The following is a 15,025-nucleotide window of genomic DNA, read 5'->3' as shown; positions in this document are numbered from 1 at the left end:
GGCTATAGTCTGAATTTCGTAAGGCCTGCAACAAGCCCCACCATTTGTAACATTAATTTAGGTTTTCCTGGAAAGAATCCGCCCTCATCTCAAATATCCATCTAACACCAAAGAACACAGAGAATTCAAAATGCGCATACTGAAATGTTTTTCCACTGATTTCTGGTACACTGTCACCCTCCTACTTACCCAAGAGAAACTCTTTGTTATCCTTTTATTTCTTCCAAATGTGGTGATTTTCAGACTTTGTTGAAGATTATGTCTATAGCATCAAACTAAACATCCAGAAACATCCTTTAACACTGAAACATAGTTGTCTGTGCAAGCAAATTCTTAAAATACTCCCTAGAACAATTTTTTTCTAAAGCAATTAGTGTACCCCTCTCATAGAATTCATGAGTGTGATCTGGGAGGCACAGCGTTCCCAGAACTATTCCTAAAAGGCAGTTTGTACACAACCACACTGGCCTTAGAGGATAGAAGAGTTTATTAATATGTGTGCATGGCATTATCCATCAGTTAGTCCCAGAGCCTGGGAGACGTTTTAATTTACTTATAGACATAGCCTTTATTTAGACAGGTAGGAGATGCTTATATTGGTAAGTAGAAGTAGCAACTGAGAGTTCCTTTGCTGGCCAACATTATCTGGGGAGTTGCTGAAAACAGTATTAATGAGTCTTATCCAGTGGGTTCCTGTGTAGATCATGAGGGGTATTGGGTATTCTAAAATCCAATCTCAGGAAAGAAAACACAGACTGCAGCCTCCAGGGAGGGAGGACACACAGAATTAGACATGAATGTGATGATAATATTAAATAAATATTCGAATGCAGTGTTAAGAGAGTTAATTTTAGACTGGACCCAGTATCAGTGAATATATCAAATGTCACAAAAGCACTGGCAGCAAAAAGCTAATTGCAAACAGTCACATTTGATAAACCATGTTCAAGGGAGGAGGTGGAGAGCTTAGTGGGAGAAGAAACAAGCAGTAAGTACTCATCATATAATTCCTCCTCTTGTTTTGCATTATATGTGCACTACTTGCAGTAATGATGACAAGTTTGCATCTACTCACGAACTGCAGGACATACTGGATGTTAAAACTACCCTTTTATAGAGCTTTTCAAATTGTATGGATTCTACAGCACATTTTTCCCTCTTTCATACCTTTCAAATTGCAGGTGTTCATGCAAGAAAACAGGAACGTTTTCTACTAAAAAAAAATATGCAAAATATGCTTTACCTAAGGAAACTGAATTTCTTTTGGACGCCCAAACAGCTGAAATTAATTTTTTCATTTGCAGTTATAAGAAAACTATTAAATGCTCTGTTGAGTAAAAGTGCTGTTAAAAAAAATACATGAAGATCATAGCACTTTTGTCTATCATTCTTTTATTGAGAAAATATTAAAAGTACCCAGTAATTACATCAATTCTGAAGAAAATAGAATCCCAGGTCTGAGTCCTGTCACAGCCTGTTGCTGCACATTGCCACAGTCCCCTGTACATTTCTGGCTGTTCTCACAGCCAGTCGCTCCATTACAATTATTTGTATCAGCAGAAATCTGGCTCACAATCAGAGAAGCTGACAGGTACTAAGCAAAGGATTAGACTGAATGCTCCTAGACTAGCTAACCTTAGTCATGCTGAAAAGCATTAGCATCCCTAAGAACATTACTGGCCAAGTTCTGTAAGTACAGTTCCTTCATGCAAGACTTTAAGACTTGATATTTATTAGGCTAAAGAGTTCCTATTCTACATGAGAGAAAGGAAGGAGTGACTTCTGACTACTAAACATGTTCTAGTATCAAATAATACTAGCTAAGAAGCAAGTTCACACATACTGTCTAGTTCCGCATGTAATGAACATTTGCAGCTTCTGCTGCTTCTGAAAGACACTAAGTACTCAGAACATTTGAAGTAAAACAACATGAAGCTCTATCCTCAGTGGAGGACCTTTCTATCAAATTCTTTCTTGTTTATCAAACAAAATAAAAATTTAAAATTCTAACCATTATTCCTCTCAGTACACAATTTCAGGTGTTTGCATATTAGCTGTTTTTGGAAAGGAGACAACACAAAGAAATCTACACTATCAATCAAAGGATTTCTATTTGTGTGAGCATTATGAAATCCAAAGAAGACTTCACACTGCTATCAGTTTATGCAGATAGGGAGGAGCATTACACAGCATAAAAGTGCTAAATCTGCAACGCAACATAACTGAAAGATCCATGACCAAATTTGAAGTGATCTTAATAACAAATATTGTGTAACAGGAAGATAAGTGAGACCAGATAAAAGGATGAAAATAGTTCTCATTTCACCTGAGTGCTAAAATTCATATAACCTCAAGGCAAAAAAAAAGGAAAAAAAAACAAACAACAAAAAAAAACCAAGCCAAAAGACAGAACAATGGTAATAAGCTTGTGTTGTGGTTCAACTCATAGACAGGTAAACACCATACAGTTGCTTGGTCACTTCCCCTGCAGTGGGATGGAAGAGAGAATTGGAAAGAAAAGGTAAAACTCACGGGCTGAGATAAAGATAGTTTAATAGAACAGAAAAGGCAGGAATGAAGAATAATAATTACAAAAGCATATACCAAACAAGTGATGCGCGGTGCAATTTCTCACCTTCCAGTGACTAACGCCCATCCCATACCTAGGCAGCAGCTGCCACCTGTCTAGCCAACTCTCCCCCAGTTTTATTCAGCATGACATCATATGGTATGGAATATCCTCTTGACTAGTTCTGTTCAGTTGTCCTGGCTGCGTCCCCTTCCAGTTTCTTGTGCACCTCCAGTTTTCCCACTGCAGGCAAGTATGAGACGTTGAAAAGTCCCTGACTCAGTGTAAGCACTACTCGGTAACAACTAAAACATCAGTGTGATATCAACATTATTCTCATGCTAAACCCAATACATAGCATTATGCCAGGTACTAGGAAAAAATATTAACTCTATCCCAGATGAAATCAGGACAGCTTAACAAGTGGACATTATTACTATCTACTGGGAGAAGCTGTATCAGAATACTATAGAGATGGCCTGGTGCTAAAGGAGGCTTTCCTACATGTGCAATTAACTGCATAAGCACTGCTCTGTTGAGGTAGGCTACCACCACATTTCAGTAGAAATGGAAAAATGTAGCTTTTGAAATATATAGTATAGCAATAAATCAATTACTCTGTCAAACAAATTATAACTTTAGATGTACTCTAAGGCTTTAAAAATGTAGGCATCTATGTGTGGTTAAAAAAAAACAGAACGTTTAATGCCTCTCAAAGTCACTAATTAAGAATCCATCTACTTTGTAGCTCTTGCAGCCTTGAGCAGAGTTAGGCATTTGTTCAGTTTCCCTAAGCTGTCCTTTTACATTTGCCACTTCTCACTCTGTTGTGCTGCTGCTCTCATTGAACGGCATTCGTGACCTGAATGTAGAAAGAGGAAATAAAAGACAACAGATGAAAAAGTATGTTGTATATAATTACTCATTATGAATAATGATTACCTAACAAATAAGAGTACTTTGCTATACATATCAGTATATTTTCTAGCAAGACTGCAAAGTGTTTCATAAACATACTAGGATATCAAGCACCAACGCAAAACACCTTAGTGCTAATTATTTTCTCTGTCAGGAGCATTAGATCCTTCTTTTTATTGAGAATTAACACAGATAGGCAGGAGTATCTCAGGAAATCCTGAAAATCCTGATTTTCTGTACAAACAAAAAAAAGAGAATAATGCCTGACTAATGTTAGAAACAGATGTAGTCATTACAGCAAAGAGAAAACTGGAGAGTCCATATGACTGAAGGGCTGGCTAACACACCAATCTCTGATTAAACATATAACATATAAACACTTCTATATTTTAAGTTGTCCCTTAGGTACAAGAAATATAATGAGCTACAGAGCTGATAGCCTGATGTCTCATCTGCATTCAGTATACAAAAATCCAAACAGGACTCCAGCAGCATCTGGACATGATATATTCTTGCCATATAATATCAGTGATTATAATACTTAACTGTTCCCCACTGATGCAATGCTGCATCTGACTGATCGGCAGAAAAAGAAGAAAAAAGTACTTTTTGCATAACAATGTTCGTTTTCTTAAGGGTTGCTAAGGCCACTAGCTAGAGTCTTTATGCAATCTCCGTCATATCACATTTCAATTACTCCCTTTAGAAGTAAGTATTTTTGAGGCAAGATGAAGAAGAAACTTAAGATGCAATCTTGCAAATAATGTCTTAATGACTAAAAATTAACTATCTAAGGATTGCACAACCGTGCGTCACAACTATGGCTAAGACAAGGCCTTATTTTCTCAAAGTACATTAAAAATCTCAACACAGATAGCAGTCTTGGTTTACTGTACACATAACTCTGGGGCTTTTTAACAAAGCTCCTTAAGATCAAAATCCATTCACACATAGTATCTCAAATGGGGAAGTTTAAAGCTTTAAGTCAATTAGAATTGTCAAAACATTTTAAAAACTAAAGCCTATGAACTTGATACAAACAGTAGAAATGGCTAGAAATACTGAAATATATTTTAACTAGGTCATCTAACTAAAGGAAAATTGATTCCAGCTATTACTCAGTTATCTCTTTTATTTCCAAGCTTTTTATCTAGACTTTGAAGAATCTGTTAATCATAAAACTTTAGCATGCAGCACTTCACATAGTGTCTCATAGGAAATGTTCTTGGTACATTATTAATTACTATCAGTAATGATTATTCTACTTCCCTTTTTTCTCAAGTCATAATGAATGAACTATGACCGTCCTTTCCTCAATTATGGTTCTTAATCAAGCCCATAGTTCTATCCAGAAGAACTACTGTAAGTTAACTAACATGAAACTAAGACCCCTATTGGATATTTTCCTTGTATCTATAGGCAAAACTTTAAAAGTTTCAATGGCAGGCATTTCAGAGACTGGCAAGATCTCTCCATAAATCAAAACTTTATCACCTAGCTATTAACTTTACTGTTACATTGCAGTAAAAAACTTCTTCCTTTTCCATGGTACCATGTTTGCAGCACAGCAAGAGTAGAACTATGCCAACTTCAGAGATCATCTGCTAAATATGATACATTACTGCAGGGAAAATCTGCTCAGTTTACACCAAGATCAGAATTTAAGCAATTTATTAACGATTATAATTAATCAGCAATCAGTGAGCTGTATATTTAACATTCAGCAGCATAAGTAAACCACAATATTAGACAAACACACAAAATGCTAATAAACCACAATATTAGATGCACATGAAATACGTATAATAAACACATATTAAAACAACCTCCAACAACACCCAAAAAGCTCTAATCACACATCAATGAACATAGCTTCAAGCACTCATCTCTTTCTCACAGGACCTGTGAATAGTTGGACGCACACTTCCATCCAGAAGTGATGGTTCCTTTCCTTAAACATCTCTTGCTAGAAGTGTGTGTGCTCTAGATTTCTGTCTCTCTGCAGATTCTCACAACCCACTGAATCACACATCAGTGCAAAAGCATCCCACTACTTCATATACACACACCATAAGTGTGGACACATATTGTTGCACCCTGTATTTACAGTTCACTAGCTGGTTACAGACATTTCACAGCTTCCATCAGTGAGGATGCTTCTTGCTAAGGCAGAGTTTTTGATACCAGCAGAGCAACTTCTTAGTGTGTCAAACCACGTTCCAAGTACCACTGTTTCCAGTCCAGGAACTCTGCCTTGTTACAAATTTCCATGCCACTTTCGTACTTTTCAGGGTGTCTTCTTCTTTCAAGAGTCCATATGTGAAATTGTGGTTCTGTTAACCTAAAGAAGCAATAATGATCAATCTCCCAAAGTAACATCCTCATGAAATAGGATCATAAATATTGTGCCCCCTAAATTCAAACCTGAAAAAGAAACCTCTTTTCTCTGCAGTCATCTTCCTCTTTCTGCACAACAGCACAGTAAGAGCACCCTTACAATACAGAGAATAGAATACCTCTAACTTAGCTTTAGATGTCTGAATCTGAACTAGTCAGCTAAGTCCTGTAAAAGGTTTCAGATTTCCACATTAGGATGAAACAAATCACAGGTTAATTATGCATTTACCTCTCTACTGATGGGAAAGGCAATTTTGACTTCTACCTCAGATGTAAGTCAGAGTTGCATAACTAAATTTACACAAGGAGAATCTCATTCCAAATATCTACAATGCCTTCTAAATTTGCATGGAGCCATGGGGCATCTCCTTTTCTTTTTGTTTTCTTAAGGTAGAGGCTGTTTGGTTCCCTTTCCATTTTTGCATTTGTCCATACTAAGAGAGTTATAACTTCTGCATTTGTTTCTTCTGCATTTCCATCTCCATTTTTAACTCCTGCCCCTAGCTACTACGCAACAATGTCAACTTATGTGCCAAACAGAGAGCAGCACTTAAACATACCAATACTGTACTGGTCAGTTACATTACTGGGATTAATAGCTCTATTTCAACATAGTAAGACTTACTCAATGCAAGAGCTCATCCACTTGATGCATTCTTTAAAGGTCTGTTTTCTACTACAATCTTTCAATCACTGGTGACTACACACACTTCGTGAAAAAGACTCTTAATACACTATTTTTTGCAAGTTGTCTGCTGAAAAAACTCCTTTTTAACGTAAGTTTGAGTGCTTATTAAGTCTGTAATGGATAAAAAGCTGGAAGAACTTTAATGCCTGCCTACAGACCACAAAAAGAAATTCCCACATGGCAGTATCACAATAGGCTTAAGGGAATATGAGCTTGAGGGTAGAGAAATTTAATATCTCTAAACATGTTCTAAATTATTGGCACTGGTGAGACCATACCTCGAATCCTGTGTTCAGTTCTGGGCCCCTCACCACAAGAAGGATGTTGAGGCTCCAGAGCGAGTCCAGAGAAAAGCAACAAAGCTGGTGAGGGGGCTGGAGAACAGGCCTTATGAGGAGCGGCTGAGAGAGCTGGGGTTGTTTAGCCTGGAGAAGAGGAGGCTGAGGGGAGACCTCATTGCTCTCTACAACTACCTGAAAGGAGGTTGTAGAGAGAAGGAAGTTGGCCTCTTCTCCCAAGTGACAGGAGACAGGACAAGAGGGAATGGCCTCAAGCTCCGCCAGGGGAGGTTCAGGCTTGACATCAGGAAAAAATTTTTCACAGAAAGGGTCATTGGGCACTGGAACAGGCTGCTCAGGGAGGTGGTTGAGTCACTTTCCCTAGAGGTGTTAAAAAGACAGGTGGATAAGGTGCTGAGGGGTATGGTTTAGTGATTGATAGGAATGGTTGGACTAGATGATCCAGTGGGTCTTTTCCAACCTAGTGATTCTGTGATTATTATTTTCATATTAATAGATATATGAAACCACACATAAGCAGTTCATCTTCAACTGAACTCCAATTTCCATGTTACTTCTAACTTCCTGCATCATACCAGATACAAGACTGCAAGGCATTTAATACTAGCTACTTTTATGCTCACACATGCAAAAATTCTGTTAAAATTTTCCCTCTCAAGTCTCCCATACATTGACACCAGACCACTGAGGCAAACAACTGTTTATTTCCTTTTGCTTTCTTCTTCCAGGTAAAATTTCTTTTCAGTGTGTTGTTCTTCTCTGCAAATAGAAGTGCTCTGTGTGTACACGTAACATGCTGGAAAGTAGAATCTGCATTCCTGAAGAAGGGAAGCAGGAAAATGTGAGTGATAGCAGCACTTACCGCAGATTTAGTACTACTGAGTAGATATGCTCTCCCATAAAGATGCTACACATAATAAAACAAAATGAAGAACCAAGCCTTCTTGTTTGCTTTGCACGAAGCTTCTGTTAACTTCAGCTGATGCTCCCCAGCTTTTTTATTGGAAGCAAAAGTAAGCAAGAAATTCTAATGTATCATCTTTATACCACCTGGGGATTTTAAGACCTGCAATACATTCCTATAGCATAGCCTTTTCCTTAGGTTGAAGAATTCTGGTTTGCCTAATTGTTCTTCCTGTTTTAGTCACTTCATACTTTAGCTCATCTTTTTTACCTTTCTTTGAATTTTTCAGTTCAAATGTAGGTTTTTTTAAGAGGAAGAAATAACAATTCTTATGCACCAAACTCCTGTTCTTATAAAATCTTTTATAAAATGATGACCTTCTTCCTGACTGGAGACTGACAGCTCAAAATCCAACATATTATGTTGGGGGTGGTTTTATGTCTATCAAAATGCATTTTATATAACATTGTATTTAGATAACATTGTATTTAGATACATTTTTCACTTCAACCTCCAATGACTGTCTTAAAGTCTTCTTGTAAAGATAATCAGAGGTGATCTTTGAGTGCTAGGCAGTGTTATTTTATGCTGTCTCCTTACACAAAAAAAACTTTTCTCAATGGTAGTTTTTGGACTCTAAAAATTAATAATTAAAATGTAGTTATTCGTGCAAGATTTCCAGAAGAGTAGCCTCTAATTTTGCTGATTAGCTAATTAGTTATAAAGCAGCCTAAACAAACTTACATTCCACCCTGTCACTGATAATGCTTGGCTTCATCTCAATGTCAAAGCTTTTGACATTCTGCCTGAAACATTGTCACCTATCTACACACATAAGCTTTTATCGCTCCCCCTCTCCCTTCCTTCTCCTTTCATTTAAGGCTGTAGATACTTCCATAATCACTTTTATTCCCTTAATTTCAGTTTGCCTTCATGTATTTGATTTTGTCTATATAATTTTCGTTCATATACTCTTCCCATTCCCTTTCATAATACTACCTTCCATAAATGTCTCATTCGTCAGTTTACTTATTTGCATTTTAAATACTTCACAGTCTTTTATTTAACCACAGCTGTGTTTTGCTTCTTATATTTGTTGTACAAACCTCACAGTTCGACAAAGACTCCTTCCTTACATTGCTTTTACTATGTTTTTACAATGTTAATACACTGCTCTGGAACAGGGTCAGACAGGCCGTACCAGATTCATCCCTTACCTGATTCAGTGGAAGTTGTGTGTATTTAAATGGATTAGAATTACTTAGATAAATATTTAAGCCAGGCTTGCAGAGTTTGAGTGCCAAACTGACAAATTCTGGGGTTTAGGAATCAAATCCTCTGAGAATCTGTAGTTCCATTTGATGTACAATTAAATTCAAAAGATAGGCATCATCTGAGCAAATGCAAATTTCTAAAATGTAGCTATCTGAACTAGTTGTCTAGACTCTCTTTATAGTCACAACAGAGATAAGCACTTATGTGGTATGATTCATCTGACCTTTTAGAGATGCATGAGATCAACTGAACCCTGCAGGCACTTGTTTCTCTGCTGGGACTAAAAGATTTTTCAGATGAGACTATCTCAGATATTCCTTCAGGAACTATAAGGGGAATCCAGAATGAATAGCACAGAAGACGACATCTGCAGAAGAAAAGCGTTAAGTTAGCAGGATGAATGCCATGCAAAATACTTCAGCCTGAATGTCACAGATGTATATAGATAGGCAGCCTTTCTGAACATTTGTTTGAAACCTATGTTATTATAATAGCAATCAAAGTTTTTATAACAGTCTGAATTACGGGTGGTAGTCCTTCAAGGACTAGGAAACTTCCTCCATTAGGAAAGAGAGCTTCTTTTATTAACTAGGTGTCAGAAAATTTGAAAGAAAAAACTGTCATAATACGTAGGGGTTTTAATCTTAAAATGAATTCTAACAATCCTCTGTAAAACTTAAAAATGTATCTTCATTGTACACTCTTGCACCATCTACACCATCTAATTAAATTCCTCTCTTCCTTGCAGCTAATGGCATTCCACCATCCTTTGTCAACATTAATATACAATAATATGATATTATATGATATTATATGTGATATTATATTATATGATATTATATGATATGTGGTATGATATGATATGTGGTATGATACGATATGATATGATACGATATGATATAATCATATAACATTACCAATTGCAGAAACATTTAATCTGATTTGAAAAAAAAAAGGATAGTGCTACTACGTTTGTGATTCTAGAAGTAATCAAGAATAGTTACTGATATGTAAGTAATAGTTATATGTGCCTGACAAAGTTGGTGGCCTTTTACAATGGGGCTACAGCATTGGTGGGAAGAGCAATTGACATCACCCGCCAGGACTTGCGCAAAACACTTGACACTGTCCTGCATGATTTCCAGTTTCCAAATTGGAGAGATATGGATCTGATGGATAGATGGACCACTCAGTGGATAAGGTATTGGCTGGATGGTTGTACTCAAAGACTTGCATTCAGCAGCTCAGTGGCTAAGTAGAGAACGGTGATGAGTGGCATTCCTCAGGGGCCTGTACTGCAACCAGTGTTGTTTAACGTCTTTGTCAACAACATGGACAGTGGGATTGAATGCACCCTCAGCAAGTTTGCTGATGACACCAAACTGTGTGACGTGGTCAACACGCTGGAGGGAAGGAGATGCCATACAGTGGGACTGGTACAGGCTTGAGAGGTGTGCCTTTGCAAACCTCACGAAGTTCAACAAGGCCAAAAGCAAGGTCCTGCACCTGTGTCAGGGCACTCCCAAGCACATATAAAACCTCAATGGAGAACACATTGACAGCAGCCCTGAAGAGAAGGACTTGGGTTGTTGATGGATGAGAAGCCAAACATAACCCAGCAATATGCGCTTGCAGCCCAGAAAGCCAATCATATCCTGGGCTGCATCAAAGGAAGCGTAACTGCCAGGTCAAGGGAGGTGATTCTGCCCCTCTACTCTGCTCTCGTAAGACTTCACCTGGAGTACTACATTCATCTGGAGTCCTCAATAAAGCAAAGACATAGATCTGTTGGAGCAAGTCTAGAGGAGGGCCACAAAGCTGATCAGAGGCCTGGAACACCTCCCATACAAGGACAGGTTGAGACAATTGGTGCTGTTCAGCATAGAAAATGAAAGGCTCCAAGGAGATCTTACAGCAGCTTTTCAGTACTTAAAGGAGCCCAAAGAAAAGGTGTGGGTGTGCTCTTTATCAGGGTGTGCAGGGAAAGGAGGAGGGGTAATGGTTTTAAGCTGAAAGAGGGTAGACTTAGGTTAGAAATTAGGAAGAAATTGTTTACTGTGAGAGTGGTGAGGCACTGGAACAGGTTGCCCAGAGAAATAAGGATGCCCCATCTCTGGAGGTGTTCAAGGCCATGTTGGATGGGGCTTTGAGCAACCTGACCTAGTGGAAGATGTCCCTGCCCATGGCAGGGGGACTGGATCCAGATGATCTTTAAAGTCCCTTCCAACCCAAACCATTCTATGATTCTATTATTCTACAATATTAACTCCTATCTTGTGACTGTCAAAAGACCAAAAGTTTCCACTAAGCCCCAAATGCTAGAAAATTCTACAGTTTAAAAGGTATCCAAATCACGTATTCTATATTGTGATCCTTAGGAGAGGGACCTAAATGACTAAAGTGACGTTTCGCTTTCTTATCCTAGCATGCACAGTAGGACAACAGACAGTGGGTTTGAAACAGCTTTGTGTTTCTACATATCATAAGCAAGCCAAGCTCAAGCTTCAGCCTAACATATTTTCACCCTAGTACACACTAAGTTCTGAGACACATCTAGAGAGCTATCCAACAGATGAATGTCACAACACCTCTTGTGGAACACCTCAAGTTGATGAGAGAGTTTTCAGAGCTCTTTAAAATAACCTGATCGCCTTCTATGACAAAGTGACCCGCCTACTGGATGAGGGAAAGGCTGTGGATGTATCTTGCTGGGCTTCAGTAAAGCCTTAGACACAGTTTCTCACAGCATTCTGCTTCAGAAACTGTCAGCCTCTGGCCTGGACAGGCACACACTCTCCTGGGTGGAAAACTGGCTGGATGGCCGGGCCCAGAGAGTGGTGGGAAATGGTGTGAAATCCAGCTGGAGGCCAGTGACAAGTGGGGTTCCCCAGGGCTCAGTGCTGGGTCCAGCCCTGTTCAATGTCTTTATCAATGACCTGGATGAAGGCATTGAGTGCACCCTTAGCAAGTTTGCAGACAACACTAAGCTGGGTGGAAGTGTCGATCTGCTGGAGGGTCAGGAGGCTCCAAATGGATATGAACAGGCTGGACCGGCGGGCTGAGACCAATGGCATGAGGTTTAACAAAGCCAAATGCCTGCACTTGGGGCACAACAACCATATGTAGTGCTACAGACTAGGGGAAGAGTGGCTAGAAAGTTGCCTGGAGGGGAAGGGCCTGGGAGTGTTGGTTGACAGTGACTGAACATGAGCCAGCAGTGTGCTCAGGTGGCCAAGAAGGCCAATGGCATCTTGGCTTGTATCAGAAACAGTGTGACCAGCAGGTCCAGGGAGGTTATTCTCCCTCTGTACTCGGCACTGGTGAGACCGCTCCTCGAATCCTGTGTTCAGTTCTGGGCCCCTCACCACAAGAAGGATGTTGAGGCTCTGGAGCGAGTCCAGAGAAGAGCGATGAAGCTGGTGAAGGGGCTGGAGAAAAAGTCTTACAAGGACGGTCTGAGGAAACTGGGGTTATTTCGCCTAGAAGAGAGAAGACTGAGCCTATTGATTCTGTGATTCTGTGTGAAATAGCAAAGCTCTTTAAAGTTGAATAAAGGAACACAGGAGTCAGGGTGATAAGCAATGTACAGAATATGAGCAAATGAGGATTCAACACCGGAAGCTGACTCTTCCTTTCTATACTGACTGAATTCTACCGACTGCTCCATATTGTGTTTATTTCTTCAAATCCAGCTCGCAAGCAGAGCAGCATGATATGCTGCCCCCTGGTGTAAATGGGATGTAAAAATCCTTGCTGACTGCTGTATGAGCAAAGGCTGTATCACTGCAGAGGCACAGCTCAGTGTGGACCATCCGGGCAATGTCGTCAGCTCCCTTGCTTGCTGACTCACGTCTTGGGAAGAAATCAACTTCGAGGAAAGACACTGTCATTCAGCCCGCGATGATGTGGAGCAGGCAAGCACAGGGACTGCAGAACTTGCCTGAGAACAGGGAGACATGGCGTGACAGTTACAGACAAAGGAGCTGGAAGCACTCAAACCAAAATGCAAATGTACCTGTTTACAGCTGACAACAGCTAAGAGTTGATCCTGCCATAAGATGCTGGAGAGATGCTGATACATTAGGACTGTTTACAATCACTCATGTAATTCAGCTGCTCTTAGAGGAAGGATGAAAGCTGCCTTCAAATTAGCTTTTCTGGCACTCCATTTACCAAATGGCTCTCTGCTTTATAATGGAAACTTCCATTTATTACCTGCCTAGTATTCCTGTGCAGAATGAACCTCTTGGAGGTGGTAAAGCAAGTGCAGTGCACAGACTTTTTAAAGATAGCAATAAACATAACAACTGTTATTTATAAAGATAACGTTCTGTTTAGGAACAAATTATTAATATGATTAAGCTTGGAAAACCTTTTACTTATTTTCAAAGAAAACAGTTTAATTGCTGCAAGCTGCTTTCCATAGACTCCTGTAAGAAATACAGTTTTACCTTTCTTCAAAGCACTGCATGCTGCTAAGAGGAACAATTACAAAACCCAAAGCAATATTCATTCTTCAGAAATTATTTTCAATAGCAGATTCATGGGCAGCCTCAATGCTCATCTTGAAAGAAGCTGATGCTGTGCATTTTATGGTCATTCAAAACTCTATAGCACAGTGGCCCCGCAGCAGAACATGTCACAAGTATTTTGTACACGTGCACCCTGGCACTGAAAGATCAAGATGTCTAGAGTTGCGGATCTTTTGATTTCCTCTGAGAAGGGACTTAACTGATCACTCTTTCTCTACAGTTTAAAAGGAGAGAAGCACAAAAATATTCCATGTGCTTTTTGGCAAAATTGTTGAGAGGTCTTTTTTTGGACCAGTGCAAGAGTGTTTGCTATAGCAGGAACACAATCATGACCGCATGACTTACAATGCTTTTTTTGTTTATGCAGAATATCCACAGCATTGTAAAATTTTATCAAGACGCCTATGTTTTTTTAATTCAGAAGTTTGCAACAGAAACTATATTTTAATTATTAAAAAATATAAACAATGCATTGTTATTAAATACTTCACATAGAAGATTATTTGACTGAAATGGTATATTATAGCCGCTATAGTGCTACCACTGTTTGCCAGAGAAGAAGAGCTTATTACTGAAGTCACATATAGTTACGGAACGGAATTTGGGATACAAAATACATGCAAGAATATTCAGGCATCTTCTGCTCCAATTCTTTTGAATACTTCGAACAGAAAAATTATTGAAACACCTTCCTTTTAATCAGCTGGTCTCTTATTTGTCCTACTAAGGACTGAACACAACAGAACTTACTGGCATTTCTCTAGCTAAAGGCAAAAAAAATCTGCTAAAGGAAGATTAAATAATCTTGAAGAAAGCACTCTGCATTGACTTCACATTCCCCCAAAGTTACAGATCCAGTTTCATACGTGGTATCATATCAGAAAAAAGTCAGGAGCTTGAAAAGCAGCTGAATGTATTATTATTCGCTGCAATGTAAGAGAAGAGCCTTTTTCCATGTAACTGAAAATCTTAATTTAACATGCCAATAAGTCATTATGGTGGAAGAAACTTTCTTGCAATTAATGCAAAATCTGTTCATAACTCCAATCATGATGGGTTTGGTTACTGATAGGGAGAAGACCGACAGATGTCAAAAAGTTTGCACTTTGAAAACATTCAGATCATAGAATCATAGAATAACCAGGTTGGAAGAGACCCACTGGATCATCGAGTCCAACCATTCCCATCAATCACTAAACCATGCCCCTTAGCACTCCGTCCACCCGTGCCTTAAACACCTCCAGGCAAGGTGACTCAACCACCTCCCTGGGCAGCCTGTTCCAGTGCCCAATCACCCTTTCTGTGAAATTTGTTTTCCTAATGTCCAGCCTAATCCTCCCCTAGCAGAGCTTTAGGCCATTTCCTCTTGTCCTGTCCCCGGTCAGTTGGAAGAAGAGGCCAGCACCCTCCTCTCTACAACCTCCTTTCAGGTAGTTATTGAGA

This window comes from Phaenicophaeus curvirostris, chromosome Z (assembly GCF_032191515.1).
Source record: "Phaenicophaeus curvirostris isolate KB17595 chromosome Z, BPBGC_Pcur_1.0, whole genome shotgun sequence".
In the NCBI taxonomy this organism is placed as follows: domain Eukaryota; kingdom Metazoa; phylum Chordata; class Aves; order Cuculiformes; family Cuculidae; genus Phaenicophaeus; species Phaenicophaeus curvirostris.
The sequence above is the reverse complement of the archived record's forward strand: the minus strand, read 5'-3'. Positions refer to the sequence as shown.